The sequence below is a fragment of the Pelobates fuscus genome, chromosome 1 (assembly GCF_036172605.1).
Source record: "Pelobates fuscus isolate aPelFus1 chromosome 1, aPelFus1.pri, whole genome shotgun sequence".
Lineage (NCBI taxonomy): Eukaryota > Metazoa > Chordata > Amphibia > Anura > Pelobatidae > Pelobates > Pelobates fuscus.
Window position 1 is genome coordinate 10600380 of NC_086317.1, and position 15047 is coordinate 10615426.

At 42.3% G+C, this 15047-nt stretch overlaps 1 protein-coding gene across 1 annotated transcript in view; it reads right to left on the bottom strand.

Annotated features, from left to right (window-relative positions):
• The window catches only part of LOC134601620 (zinc finger protein 208-like), a 634640-nt gene extending 627100 nt beyond the window's left edge, over window positions 1–7540 (bottom strand). The window contains exon 1 of the mRNA XM_063446140.1: window positions 7465–7540. The gene's annotated coding sequence lies outside the window, so the exon portion shown is untranslated. The remainder of the gene's footprint in view (window positions 1–7464) is intronic.
• Between the last annotated feature and the right edge of the window lie 7507 nt (window positions 7541–15047).

Sequence of the window (15047 nt, forward strand, 5' to 3'; positions counted from 1 at the left end):
TAATGAAAAAAACTGCTAAATAGATTCAAAATTTTGTCCCGAGTTTAAAAACACCCAGTGTTTACATGCTTTATTGCTTTTTTTTGCAAGTTATAGGCCTATAAATACAAGTAGGAAATTGCTGTTTCAATATATATATATTTTAAATGTATCAATAGTGACATTGTTACACCGCTATCTGTCATAAATCCCCGAAACACACCTAACATATTTTTTAAAGTAGACAACCCAGGGTATTCAAAATGGGGTATGTCCAGTCTTTTTTAGTAGCCACCTAGTCACAAACACTGGCCAAAGTTAGCATTTATATTTGTTTGTGTGTTAAAAATGCAAAAAACGCTAACTTTGGCCGGTGTTTGTGACTAAGTGGCTACTAAAAAAGGCTGAACATACCCCATTTGCAATACCTTGGGTTGTCTTCTTTTGCAAATGGTATGCCATCATGGGCTAATTCTCATTCCTTGGCTACCATACGCTCTCAAAGGCAACCTAACCAATCTGACAAATTTCAATAAAAAAAAAAAATTAAAATCAAGCCTTATATTTGACCCTGTAACTTTCACAAACACTATAAAACCTCTACATGTGGGGTACTGTTATACTCAGGAGACTTCGCTGAACACAAATATTAGTGTATCAGAACAGTAAAATATATCACAGCAATAATATCCTCAGTGAAAGAGCTGTTTGTGTGTGAAAAATGCAAAAAAACTTCACTTTCACTGACAATATCATCGCTGTGATATGTTTTACTGTTTTGAAACACTAATATTTGTGTTCAGCGAAGTCTCCCGAGTAAAACAGTACCCCCATGTACAGGATTTAGGGTGTCATAGAAAGTTACAGGGTTAAACACAGTGCTAGCAAATTAAATTATCTGGACTTTTGGCCTGGGTTGGCAGGGAGGTCCCTCAAATTGCAATCATTAAAATTTTAATATACCTTATATACTCGAGTATAAGCCGACCCGAATATAAGCCGAGGCCCCTAATTTTACCCCAAAAAACTGGGAAAACGTATTTGTGGCGAAACCGAACTCGCCACGTGTCCTTGGAGGGGGCTGCTTGCCCGCCTCTTGCCTTTGGACTATGGACCAGACCTTATGTGAATGTGTTAACCCAGATCGTTATGCCATGGAGCCCATTCGTGTAGTTAAAGACTTCGGCTCCGTGGCGAGTGAACTGTGTGAGTAGGATCTGCGCGCTATTCGGTAGTTTTGTGCGCGCAGATCCCAGCTATCTGGGGATATGTGAAATGTCTGTGTGTTATGGATAAAAAGTAACTTTCTGTATTTTAAAGTATTTTATGTATTTTACTGTCTTTTTGTCTGCCATGTGGGTAATGGAGTTTTGCCTCAGTCCTTGGAGATAATTAGATTCCTTCCTCAATTATCTCCAGGCCAGAGGGGAGGGATTGTGAGGCATTGTGGGAGGTAACCGGTCTGAGCTGGAAAGTCATGCTAACAGGGGTTTTAAAAGATACTTTACTAACTTTTGAACCCCTGGTATGATTCATGCCATTTTTTAATATGTTGTTCCCCTGAATGGATTGATTGTGGATATGTATTTTTATGTGAATGTGATGTATGGTTTTAGAGTTATGAAAGTTGGGTAGAAAGTATGTTTTAACTGTATGTGTAATTGGGTTAAGTGTTAATCTAAGGGGAGGAAATGTGTGGGAGGTAACATCTATGCTATTGGATATTTTACACCTCCCCTGTGGGCAGGCTTAAATGTGTAAGATGGAAATAAAAGCCAGGCTGGATGTGCCAGTCCAGAGTTCCTGCTTAACCCTCAAAGTGAAGTGTCGTCTCATTATTGGGGGAGGATTTATTGTATGCTGTTCCAGTTTGACTGCTAGGATTGACAACCTATTCGTATGGTTCCTATTCAACTGTCTACAGCATTCAGAGGCTTGAGAGGATTTATATGCTTCTCAGATTCGGTGATTGTGGTGTCTGCCAGAGTGCTTGGAGTCCTCAGGAAGCGCTAGGAGCATCCTTTAACGGAGGTAGCCGGTCGGGGTGCCAGGCGATCCGTTACAGTATTGACTCGAGTATAAGACTAGGGTGGGAAATGCAGCAGCTACTGGTAAATTTCTAAATAAAATTAGATCCTAAAAAAATTATATTAATTGAATATTTATTTACAGTGTGTGCGTATGAATGCAGTGTGCGGATGAGTGCAGTGCGTGTATGAGTGCAGTGCGTGTATGAGTGCAGTGCGTGTATGAGTGCAGTGCGTGTATGAGTGCAGTGCGTGTATGAGTGCAGTGCGTGTATGAGTGCAGTGCGTGTATGAGTGCAGTGCGTGTGTGCAGTGCGTGTATGATTGCAGTGCGTGTATGATTGCAGTGCGTGTATGATTGCAGTGTGTGTATGAGTGCAGTGCGTGTATGAGTGCAGTGTGTGTGTGCAGTGCGCGTATGAGTGCAGTGTGTGAGTGCAGTGTGTGTGTATGAGTGCAGTGTGTGTGTATGAGTGCAGTGTGTGTATGAGTGCAGTGTGTGTGTATGAGTGCAGTGTGTGTGTATGAGTGCAGTGTGTGTGTATGAGTGCAGTGTGTGTGTATGAGTGCAGTGTGTGTGTATGAGTGCAGTGTGTGTGTATGAGTGCAGTATGTGTGTGTGTGTGTGTATGAGTGCAGTGTGTCTGCGTATATATTAATTGAATATTTATTTTCAGTGTGTGTATATAATGAATGCAGTGTGTGTGTGTATGAGTGCAGTGTGTATGAGTGTAGTGCGTGTATGAGTGCAGTGTGGGTATGAGTGCAGTGTGTATGAGTGCAGTGCGTGAGTGCAGTGTGTGTGTATGAGTGCAGTGTGTGTGTGTATGAGTGCAGTGTGAGTGCAGTGTGTGTGTGTATGAGTGCAGTGTGTGTGCGTATATATTAATTGAATATTTCTTTCCAGTGTGTGTATATAATGAATGCAGTGTGTGTGTATGAGTGCAGTGTGTGTGTATGAGTGCGAGTGCAGTGTGTGTGTGTGTGTGTGAGTGCAGTGTGTGTGTGTGTGTGAGTGCAGTGTGTGTGTGTGCGAGTGCAGTGTGTGTGTGTGTGTGTGTGTGTGAGTGCAGTGTGTGTGTGTGTGTGTGTGTGTGTGAGTGCAGTGTGTGTGTGTGTGTGGGTGTGTGTGAGTGCAGTTTGTGTGTATGAGTGCAGTGTGTGTGTATGAGTGCAGTGTGTGTATGAGTGCAGTGTGTGTATGAGTGCAGTGTGTGTATGAGTGCAGTGTGTGTATGAGTGCAGTGTGTGTATGAGTGCAGTGTGTGTATGAGTGCAGTGTGTGTGAATGCAGTGTGTGTGAGTGCAGTGTGTGTGAGTGCAGTGTGTGTATATGAATGAAGTGTGAGTGTGTGATGCAGTGTGTGATGCAGTGTGTGTTTGTGTATGAGTTGGTGGGGGTGGCATTTGATATATTATTAATTATTATTATTTTTTTTTTTTTATATTATTATTTTTTTATTATTTATTACTTTTTTTTTCTTTAATTATCTTTTTTTTTTTCGTCCCCCCTCCCTGCTTGCTAGCTGGCCAGGGAGGGGGCTCCTTCCCTGGCCAGCTCCCTCTGTCAGCTCCCAGTGTAAGCTGCGGCTCTCGTGAGACTTACACTGGGAGCTGACCGAGGTGCTGAACGGACGGCGCGGAGGAGGAGAGAGCTGACAGGAGCTGCAGGAAAGGTAAGTACAGCTCTGCCAGCCCCCCTCTCCACCCAGTCTGTATTATGGCAATGCAAATTGCCATAATACAGACTCTGACTCGAGTATAAGCCGAGTTGAAAAAATGTGCTGAAAAACTCGGCTTATACTCGAATATATACGGTATATACATATTTATATATTTGACGTCTACGTGTATATTTATGAAATTATTTATGTAATTATGTATGTGGACATATGTATATTTCGTATTATTTTTATTTATTTATTTATACATAGATATATATATCATTACATTCTAAGTGTATTTTGATATAAATATATATATATCAATATCAAAATACTGTTAGAATAAAATGGAATATATATATATATATATAATTTTTTTTAATTATTAAAAAATATTTTTGGGGGGCGGAGCTTGACCGCGATCGCGAACGGCCGCCATTTCACGGAGCTCCGTGTGTCCCAGCCGCAAAAAACCCGACAAAAGGGGACAGATCATCTCTCCCTACCTGCTACAGGCTGTCACCAAACAGGGCAGACGACCGGGAGAGGACCTATGCCGTTTTTTCAGCCGGCGAGGGTCAGGAGACAGAAACGAAGCCTTGAGGCCTACAAGCCCACTCTGAACCCGACCTGGTCGGATCTGCTGGACTGCTGGCGGCCTCCAGGGGCACCGGAGGCTGACTTCTTCCAAGACACCCCTCAATCACACCCAGCACAGATGGGTAAGCGGACCCAGAAGCCCCACATGGAGCCACAATCAGGTTCCAGGGATATAGGGGCCCTGTTACAGAGAAACCAGGCAGCAAAAATGGCGGATCACAGATCACCTCAAACTCCAACAGAGTCTGCACAACCAGACCCCCAGCCAGAACAGGTACCTAGTACTGTAGAGAGCGCAGAGGGGTCGGCACCAGTCACTCAGCGGGACTTCCGTAATCTGGTCCATGAGCTTAAGACGCTTCTGGCGACAGACGTGGCAAGTATCAAAGCAGACATTCAGGCAGTGGACACCAGGGTGAAGGCCTCAGAAGAGGACATAGCATCACTTAGACAGGGGCTCTCAGACCTCCAAGCTACAGTTCTAACCATGCAAACACACCAACAGGCCCTCTCACTCCATTACACCGCTCTTGATGACAGGTCACGGCGCAACCACCTGAAAATCAGAGGGATCCCGGACACAATCATGCCGGACGAACTGCCCCACTATGTGAGGCGCCTAGTGTCCGCCATACTGCCCCAGGCCCAAGCCAAGAAATTTTTAATAGACGGGATATACCGCCTACCGGCTGCTGGCGGACCCACCTCTACAGTGGCGAGAGACGTGATAGTCCGATGCTCCACTTCACATGACAAAGGAATCCTGATGACAGCGATGCAGGGCAAGACGCCACTACCCTTCGAGGGGCACAATCTCTCATTCTACCAGGACCTCACCAGGTCCACATTGCAATGGCGACGATCCCTGCAACCGGTTACAAGCCACCTAAGAGCAACCGGAGTGGAATACCACTGGAGATCCCCTAGGTTCCTAGTGGTCAACCATAAAGGGACTGTGCATAAACTCTCATCGCTGGCTGAGGCATCTACTTTTTACAAAGCCCTGGGAATCCAGAACCCGCAGACTCAACCTGAGCGACACCTCAGAGCTAGAGCAGAAGTGCCCTCAACGACACCCGACCCGGCAACTTGAACTCTCAAGGGAACATACCTACCCCATAAGGCACAAGCTCCGAAAGTTCACCCCAGTTAACCCCAGTTATTCCTTTTGCATAGCAGACATGGCGACATAACACACACCAGACGGACACAGTTACGTGACAACATAACACAATGCAGTGCTTAAATGGTGCAGACACCACTCATAAACCGCAGACCGAACGCAACACCCCCCCCCCCCGACACCCCCTTGGTTAGGGGCACATGTAGAAGACAGCCCGCCATCACCACCCCAAATGGGGTACATACCTTCATACACACGCTAGCGACTGATCTCCCTAAGCTAACTATACCCACTTGACAGAATACCAATGCACTCGGACTGGCTACGGGGACGCGTACGACAACCCAGTCCCACACATATGCCTGTAATGTATGATTACGTACTCCCCAACCTTTTTCTCTTCTGTATCCCAAAATGCATTGATATGAAAAAATTTCAATAAAAAGAGATTGACAAAAAAAAAAAAAAAAAAAAAAATATTTTTATTTTTTGTTATTTATTTTTATTAACATATTATTTGTATTTTATAATAATATATATATACCATATATATAGTTATTATATATATTGTATATATTCGTGTGTAATTTAAATATAAGTGTATTTTTATATTAATATACGTATATATAAATATAAAAATACACTTATACACTATATTATATATAGGTATATATAGATATACTACATGTATATATATCATATATATATACACATATTATTTATTTATTTTTTTTACACTTTATTTTATGATTTTACAGATGCAGGGAGACTGCCTGTCAGCACAGACAGTCCCCCTGCAGGCAGATACACAGACCCCTATTGCGGTCATGTGATCGAGTGATCACATGGCCGTGGGGTCCTGATTTGCCGAGGGGGGACTGCCCGGGCAGACAGGCAGTCCCCCTGGACCGGGAGGAGAGCTGATCACCGCCGTGGGACCGACGGCGATCAGGTAAGTAGCCTCTGACCGTTATGACGGTTCAGGACCGTCAGCGGTCCAAACGCACATTTTACCGCTGAAGGTCCTGAACCGTCAGCGGTCCTTAAGGGGTTAATGTAGTCACTTGTCTGTTTACACTGATAATAAACATGTCACTCTGTATAATAATGCTGAGTATCTATACGCTGATAATAAACATGTCGCTCTGTATAATGATCCTGAGTATCTATACACTGATAATAAACATGTCGCTCTGTATAATAATACGGAGTATCTATACACCGATAATAAACCTGTCCAACTGTATAATCATACTGAGTATCTGTACACTGATAATAAACATGTCGCTCTGTATAATGCTACAGACTACCTTTTATGTTTGATGATAGCTGACTTACAATAACATACCGTCTATTATTCAGCCAGGATTTATTGATCACAAGTCACATATTATGTTCGATCCCTATGTTGATATACACATTCCTGCTGGAACATACACCCAACATGGCCGAACTCCATGCACACACTGGGAAGAGAGCAAATCAAGGGGGTGTATCCATCCCGGCATGCCTTGCACACTTCCTACAGGAACTGCTTAGGGACAAACTGTGCATCGTGCAAAGCTCCCCTAACCACCACAGTATCCACATAATAATGTAGTCACTAGTCTGTATACACTGATAATAAACATGTCGCTCTGTATAATAATACTGAGTATCTATACACTGATAATAAACATGTTCTCTATAATGATACTGAGTATACGCTGATAATAAACATGTCGCTCTGTATAATAATACTGAGTATCTATACACTGATAATAAACATGTCGCTCTGTATAATAATACTGAGTATCTATACACTGATAATAAACATGTCGCTCTGTATAATAATATTGCGTATCTATACACTGATAATAAACATGTCGCTCGGTATAATATTACTGAGTATCTATACACTGATAATAAACATGTCGCTCTGTATAATAATACGGAGTATCTATACGCTGATAATAAACATGTTGCTCTGTATAATAATGCTGAGTAACTATACGCTGATAATAAACATGTCGCTCTGTATAATGCTCGAGTACCTGTTATGTTTGATGATAGCTGACTTACAATAACATACCGTCTATCAATCAGCCAGGATTTATTGATCACAAGTCACATATTATGTTCGATCCTGTTGTTGATATACACATTCCTGCTGTAACATACACCCAACATGGCCGAACTCCATGCACACACTGGGAAGAGAGCAAATCTAGGGGGTGTATCCATCCCAGCATGCCTTGCACACTTCCTACAGGAGCTGGTTAGGGACAAACTGTGCATTGTGCAAAGTTCCCCTAGAGGGAACTGCTGGTATACACCACAGTATCCACATACTAATATAGTCACTAGTCTGTATAATAATACTGAGTATCTATACACTGATAATAAACATGTCGCTCTGTATAATAATACTGAGTATCTATACGCTGATAATAAACATGTCGCTCTGTATATTAACCCCTTCACGACGGGTGACGGACGAGGTCCGTCATCCTGGGGATGCCCTTAACGACGGGTGACGGACCTCGTCCGTCACGCGGTAAAATTAACCCCAGATTGCCGCAATCGCGGCGATCGTGGGGTTAATGGTGCTCCGGTCTGCCTCTGCATTAGAGGCAGACCGGGAGCACCGGATCGGGCTGTCAGAGTACATGTGCCCGCTCTGACAGCATGCCAGAGCGGGCACATGTGCTCTCTATACTCACCTCCGCCTCCCTGCACTTCCGGGTTCAGTGTGAAGTGCAGGGAGCCGGATCTGCAGTGATCCTGCCCCCTGGTGTTAAAAAAAAAAGTTAAATTAAAATCCCACCCCCCTTTACCCATATTAATAAAAAAATTAACCCCTTCCCTGCCAATTGATCACTGACTACAGTGATCAATTGGCAGGGATTACATTTTAATATGATCTGATTTTTTTTTAACCCCTGAGGGTTAATTCTTTTTTTTTTTAACCCTCAGGGGTTAAATTTATTTTATTAATTAATTTAAATATTTTAAAATTATAAATTTAGCTAGCTGGGGAGGGTGGAAGTTAGTGGGGAATTGGGGGATTTAGTGTTAGGCTAACTAGGGGTTAACGTTAAAAAAAGTTTTAAAATAAGCTTTAAAAAGTTAAAAAATTAAGTAAAAAAAAAGTTTTAATAACGTTTAAGTAAAAAATAAAAAAAAACCCTTTACCCAGTCCAAATAAAAATTAACCCCTTGCCTGCCAGTCTATCACTGCCTACAGTGATCAAAATACAGATCACAGTATTATACTGTGATCTAATTTTTTTTTAACCCCTGACGATTAACTTTTATTTATTTTTTAACCCTCAGAGGTTAAATTAATTTAATTAACTAATTTAAATATTGTATAATTAAATATTTTGCTAGCTGGGGTGGGTGGGAGTTATGGGGAATTTACTGTTAGTGCTGCTTACTGCTAGTTAGGGGTTAACGGTAAAAGAAAAAGCTTAGAAAAATGTTAAATCTGTAAAAAAAAAAAAGTTTTACGAAAGTTTAGGAAACTTTAAAAAAATGAATAAGCAAAACAAAAGTTTAAAAAATAGTTTTAAAAAGTAAAAAAAGTTTTAAAAAGTAAAAAAATACATTTAATAACGCTCATTACCACTACACCTGGTACAAGCTAGCGGAAAAATGATCCCACGCTAAGGTTCAAAATATGCCTTTTGAAATACCCTGGGATGTCTTCTTTAAGAAATGGTAGGCCTTTGTGGGGTAGTTTGAATTTAAAACTTACGAAGATGCTTGGAAATTGCACATAGGTCCAGCGTCAAAATTCAAAGTTCTGTAAAAACTGATATGGCTTGGTCTCCAATATGCCACTTTAAGAAATGGTATGGCTTTATGGGGTATTTGGATTATATAGCCTGGTAAAATACTCTAAAATGGGACATGGGCACAGCGTAAAAATTAAAAGTTTGAAAAAAATGGAATGGCTGTGTCCCAAATGTGCCCCTCCGATGTCCACATATACCTGGCAAAGGTACATACGGGGGTATTTTTGTACTCAGCCAACATAGCTGAGCAACATATAAAGTATTATAGAGTGGTGGTACACAAAATGTTTGCAAAATATACTGTGCAAACTCACTTTGTGTGTCAAAAAGGCAGAAAAAACGCTTATTACCACTACACCTGGTACAAGCTAGCGGAAAAATTATCCCACACTAATTTTCAAAATATGCCTTTTGAAATACCCTGGGATGTCTTCTTTAAGAAATGGTATGGCTTTATGGAGTATTTGGATTATATAGCCTGGTAAAATACTCTAAAATGGGACATGGGCACAGCGTAAAAATGTAAAGTTTGAAAAAAAATGGAATGGCTGTCTCCCAAATGTGCCCCTCCGATGTCCACATATACCTGGCAAAGGTACATACGGGGGTATTTTTGTACTCAGCCGACATAGCTGAGCAACATATAAAGTATTATAGAGTGGTGGTACACATAAGGTTTGCAAAATATACTGTGCAAACTCACTTTGTGTGTCAAAAAGGCAGAAAAAACGCTTATTACCACTACACCTGGTACAAGCTAGCGGAAAAATTATCCCACGCTAAGGTTCAAAATATGCCTTTTGAAATACCCTGGGGTGTCTACTTTAAGAAATGGTAGGCCTTTGTGGGGTAGTTTGAATTTAAAACTTACGAAGATGCTTGGAAATTGCACATAGGTCCAGCGTCAAAATTCAAAGTTCTGTAAAAACTGATATGGCTTGGTCTCCAATATGCCACTGTAGCTTCACAAAATAGTGCCAAAGACATTCATTGGGGATGTCTTTTTACTCAGAAGACTTAGCTGAGCATAATTTGAAGGTTTTGAACTTAGTGGCACATATGAAATATACAAAATGCCCAGCAAAAATGCAATCCGTATGTAAAAAAATGCACAAAATTATTTTTTACCACATACTTTGGCATATATTGGTGAATAAATGGGGGCATGCTAAGGCACAATATGCACCTTATGATATACCCTGGAGTGTCTACTTTTACAAATGGTAGGCCTTTGTGGTTTTTTTTTTGAACAGTCAAACTGTTATAATACCCCAAATGGAAGCATAGGCTCATTAAATCCGTCTCTCAAAATTCAACTGTGAATACTGAAAAGGACAGGTCTCCTGTATGGCACTGTAGCTTCACGAAATAGTGCCATAGACATACAATGGGGGTGTCCTTTTACTCAGAAGACTTAGCTGAGCATAATTTGGGGGGTTTGAACTTAGTGGCACATATGAAATATACAAAATGCCCAGCAAAAATGCAATCCGTATGTAAAAAATGCACAAAATTATTTTTTACCACATACTTTGGCATCTATTGGTGAAAAAATGGGGGCATGCTAAGGCACAATATGCACCTTATGAGATACCCTGGAGTGTCTACTTTTACAAATGGTAGGCCTTTGTGGGGGTTTTTGAACAGTCAAACTGTTATAATACCCCAAATGGAAGCATAGGCTCATTAAATCCGTCTCTCAAAATTCTACTGTGAATACTGAAAAGGACAGGTCTCCTGTATGGCACTGTAGCTTCACGAAATAGTGCCATAGACATACAATGGGGGTGTCCTTTTACTCAGAAGACTTAGCTGAGCATAATTTGGGGGGTTTGAACTTAGTGGCACATATGAAATATACAAAATGCCCAGCAAAAATGCAATCCGTATGTAAAAAATGCACACAATTATTTTTTACCACATACTTTGGCATGTAATGGTAAAAAAATGGGGGCATGTTAAGGCACAATATGCACCTTATGAGATACCCTGGAGTGTCTACTTTTACAAATGGTAGGCCTTTGTGGGGGTTTTTGAACAGTCAAACTGTTATAATACCCCAAATGGAAGCATAGGCTCATTATATCCGTCTCTCAAAATTCTACTGTGAATACTGAAAAGGACAGGTCTCCTATATGGCACTGTAGCTTCACAAAATAGTGCCAAAGACATACAATGGGGGTACCGTTGTACTCAGCAGAAGTAACTGAACACATAATAAAACTTTGTACAGGAATAGCACACAACAACTTTACAAAATACACATGAGAAGTTCTTTGTTATACGTTTGTGTGCGAAAACCCCCCAAAAACAGAATTTTACTCCAATATTTAGCAGAGGTTGGCGGTAAAATGGCTACGTAGAAAGTGTCAAAACAACCTTAGGTAAATAGCCTGTGATGTCTACTTTATATAAATATATACTTTTGTGTGGCAATTTTGTTTTATTTTATGGCTATTAGGCTTACAAGACAAACATACCAAATTCTAAAATCGCTCCATATTAAAATTTTATTTTACTCCTTGTGCTTTGTGACCTGTAACTACCAAAAAAAACTTAAAATCCCAGACACATTATATATTCTGTAAATCAGAACAAATAAATGAATTTATTTTTAATTACTTTCCTTAACCTGCACTAATTATGCACACATTATGATTGCAAAAACTGTAAAAAAAAACCAATATTTTTCATTTTTTTTGCATTTTTCTGTATTTTTTTTATAATAAGTAAGCATTTATATATTTATATGTTATATCAAATTAAAGCCCTTTCTGTCCTTTAAAAAACAGTATATAATATGTGTCGGTGCAATAAATGAGAGAGATGCAAATTGCAGTTGAACGCAAACAGCAAGAAAATGCAAAAATTGCTTGTGTCATTAAGCGTAAGTCAAGCTTCTGAAGCTCTGTCCTTAAGGGGATAATACTGAGTATCTATACACTAATAATAAACATGTCGCTCTGTATAATAATACTGAGTATCTATACACTGATAATAAACATGTCGCTCTGTATAATAATACTGAGTTTCTATACACTGATAATAAACATGTCGCTCTGTATAATAATACTGAGTATCTATACACTGATAATAAACATGTCTCTCTGTATAATGATACTGAGTGTCTATACACTGATAATAAACATGTCGCTCTGTATAATGATACTGAGTATCTATACACTGATAATAAACATGTCGCTCTGTATAATGATACTGAGTATCTATACACTGATAATAAATATGTCGCTCTGTATAATGATATCAACCTGTTACGTTTGATGATAGCTGACTTACAATAACATACCGTCTATCAATCAGCCAGGATTTATTGATCACAAGTCACATATTATGCTCGATCCCTTTGTTGATATACACATTCCTGCTGTAACATACACCCAACATGGCCGAACGGTAGCGGCTAGTTCCTATCCAGTAGAAGGACCCTGGTGACATCACCAGACCATGTGACTGCTTGGTCACATGGTACAGAGAGCTACAGGAAGCAGCAAAGCGGGAAATCCAAATGAATGAAGTGGACTGAGCTGTGCTGATCTCCTCCTGCTGGTGGGAAAGTTCTGATATAATATTAATATTAATTTTACAAAACATCTTATTTCACAAGACAGCCTGGAAGCTGGAGGATTGCAGTGTATGGGAATTGTATGGATATAGCTGAACACTGCAGCCATTGCAGAGAATGAACATGGAGAATATTATGGAGAAGGAAGAAAAAAGGGATCTATAAGAGAAGTCACTTTTATTTCATGTTTATATAGTTTTATTTAGGTTTTTTTTCCAGATAATTATGTAGCTGTGTTAAAACCTGTATTTTAAATCTCTTTTTTGTCTTTAATTGTAGATATTAATCACTGTCCAGCTATGTTTTACAGAATACATTGATTATAATGGGACTTTTATATTTTTGTCTTTCTTTCTCTCTCCCAACTCTCTCTGATAGCATGATATGTTAACCCTTTTTATCCCCACTGACAGTGTGTCTTTTGCTCTCATCCCCTCGGTGTGCGTGTCTCTTTCTCCCATCCCCTCGGTGTGCGTGTCTCTTTCTCCCATCCCCTCGGTGTGCGTGTCTCTTTCTCCCATCCCCTCGGTGTGCGTGTCTCTTTCTCCCATCCCCTCGGTGTGCGTGTCTCTTTCTCCCATCCCCTCGGTGTGCGTGTCTCTTTCTCCCATCCCCTCGGTGTGCGTGTCTCTTTCTCCCATCCCCTCGGTTTGCGTGTCTCTTTCTCCCATCCCCTCGGTGTGCATGTCTCTTTCTCCCATCCCCTCATTGTCAGTGTCTCTCTCTCCCATCCCCTTGGTGTGAGTGGGGGTCTCTCTCTCTCTCTCCCATCCACTCGGTGTGAGTGGGGGTCTCTCTCTCTCCCATCCCCTCGGTGTGAGTGGGGGTCTCTCTCTCTCCCATCCCCTCGGTGTGAGTGGGTCTCTCTCTCTCTCTCCCATCCCCTCGGTGTGAGTGGGGGTCTCTCTCTCTCCCATCCCCTCGGTGTGAGTGGGTCTCTCTCTCTCTCCCATCCCCTCGGTGTGAGTGGGGGTCTCTCTCTCTCCCATCCCCTCGGTGTGAGTGGGTCTCTCTCTCTCCCATCCCCTCGGTGTGAGTGGGTCTCTCTCTCTCTCTCTCTCTCTCCCATCCCCTCGGTGTGAGTGGGTCTCTCTCTCTCTCCCATCCCCTCGGTGTGAGTGGGTCTCTCTCTCTCCCATCCCCTCAGTGTGAGTGGGGGTCTCTCTCTCTCTCCCATCCCCTCGGTGTGAGTGGGTCTCTCTCTCTCTCCCATCCCCTCGGTGTGAGTGGGTCTCTCTCTCTCTCCCATCCCCTCGGTGTGAGTGGGTCTCTCTCTCTCCCATCCCCTCGGTGTGAGTGGGGGTCTCTCTCTCTCCCATCCCCTCGGTGTGAGTGGGTCTCTCTCTCTCTCCCATCCCCTCGGTGTGAGTGGGTCTCTCTCTCTCCCATCCCCTCGGTGTGAGTGGGGGTCTCTCTCTCTCCCATCCCCTCGGTGTGAGTGGGTCTCTCTCTCTCCCATCCCCTTGGTGTGAGTGTGTGTCGTGCTCTCTCTCTCCAATCCCCTCGGTGTGAGTGTGTAAGTGTTGCTATGGCAACGCTCCTGACTTGCATTACATGTTATGTGTAGCGTTGCCATGGCAACCTGCAGCAACGCTCACACAGTTCGCAAGAAGAGAGGACCTGATGCTTCAGGAGGTGCAATATTACACTCCTGGGTCCCTTCTTCACAGGACACCGTATGCTGTGCCACCAGACCACCAGGGAATCATGTGTGCCCCCACCCTGAAACAGGTAAGAGGCAGGGAGGAAAAAAAAAACAACTAAATTAATAAAAATATTTTAAAAAACTACTGTCCCCTCACAGCCCTTATCCAATCCCGCTGCATTACATTCACTACACATAAAGACATTGCATCCACTACCCACACACACACAGAGACACTGCATCCACTATACACAATGCATTCACTACACCCACTGTATAACATAATGGATGTGCGCAAAGCATATTTTGGGGGTCTTGGCTTCTTGGGCTGGCCCTGCTCTCTCCCACCCACCACAGCCAGCGTGTGTCTCTCCCACCCACGCACAGCCAGCGTGTGTCTCTCCCACCCATGCACAGCCAGCGTGTGTCTCTCCCACCCACGCACAGCCAGCGTGTGTCTCTCCCACCCACGCACAGCCAGCGTGTGTCTCTCCCACCCACGCACAGCCAGCGTGTGTCTCTCCCACCCACGCACAGCCAGCGTGTGTCTCTCCCACCCACGCACAGCCAGCGTGTGTCTCTCCCACCCACGCACAGCCAGCGTGTGTCTCTCCCACCCACGCACAGCCAGCGTGTGTCTCTCCCAC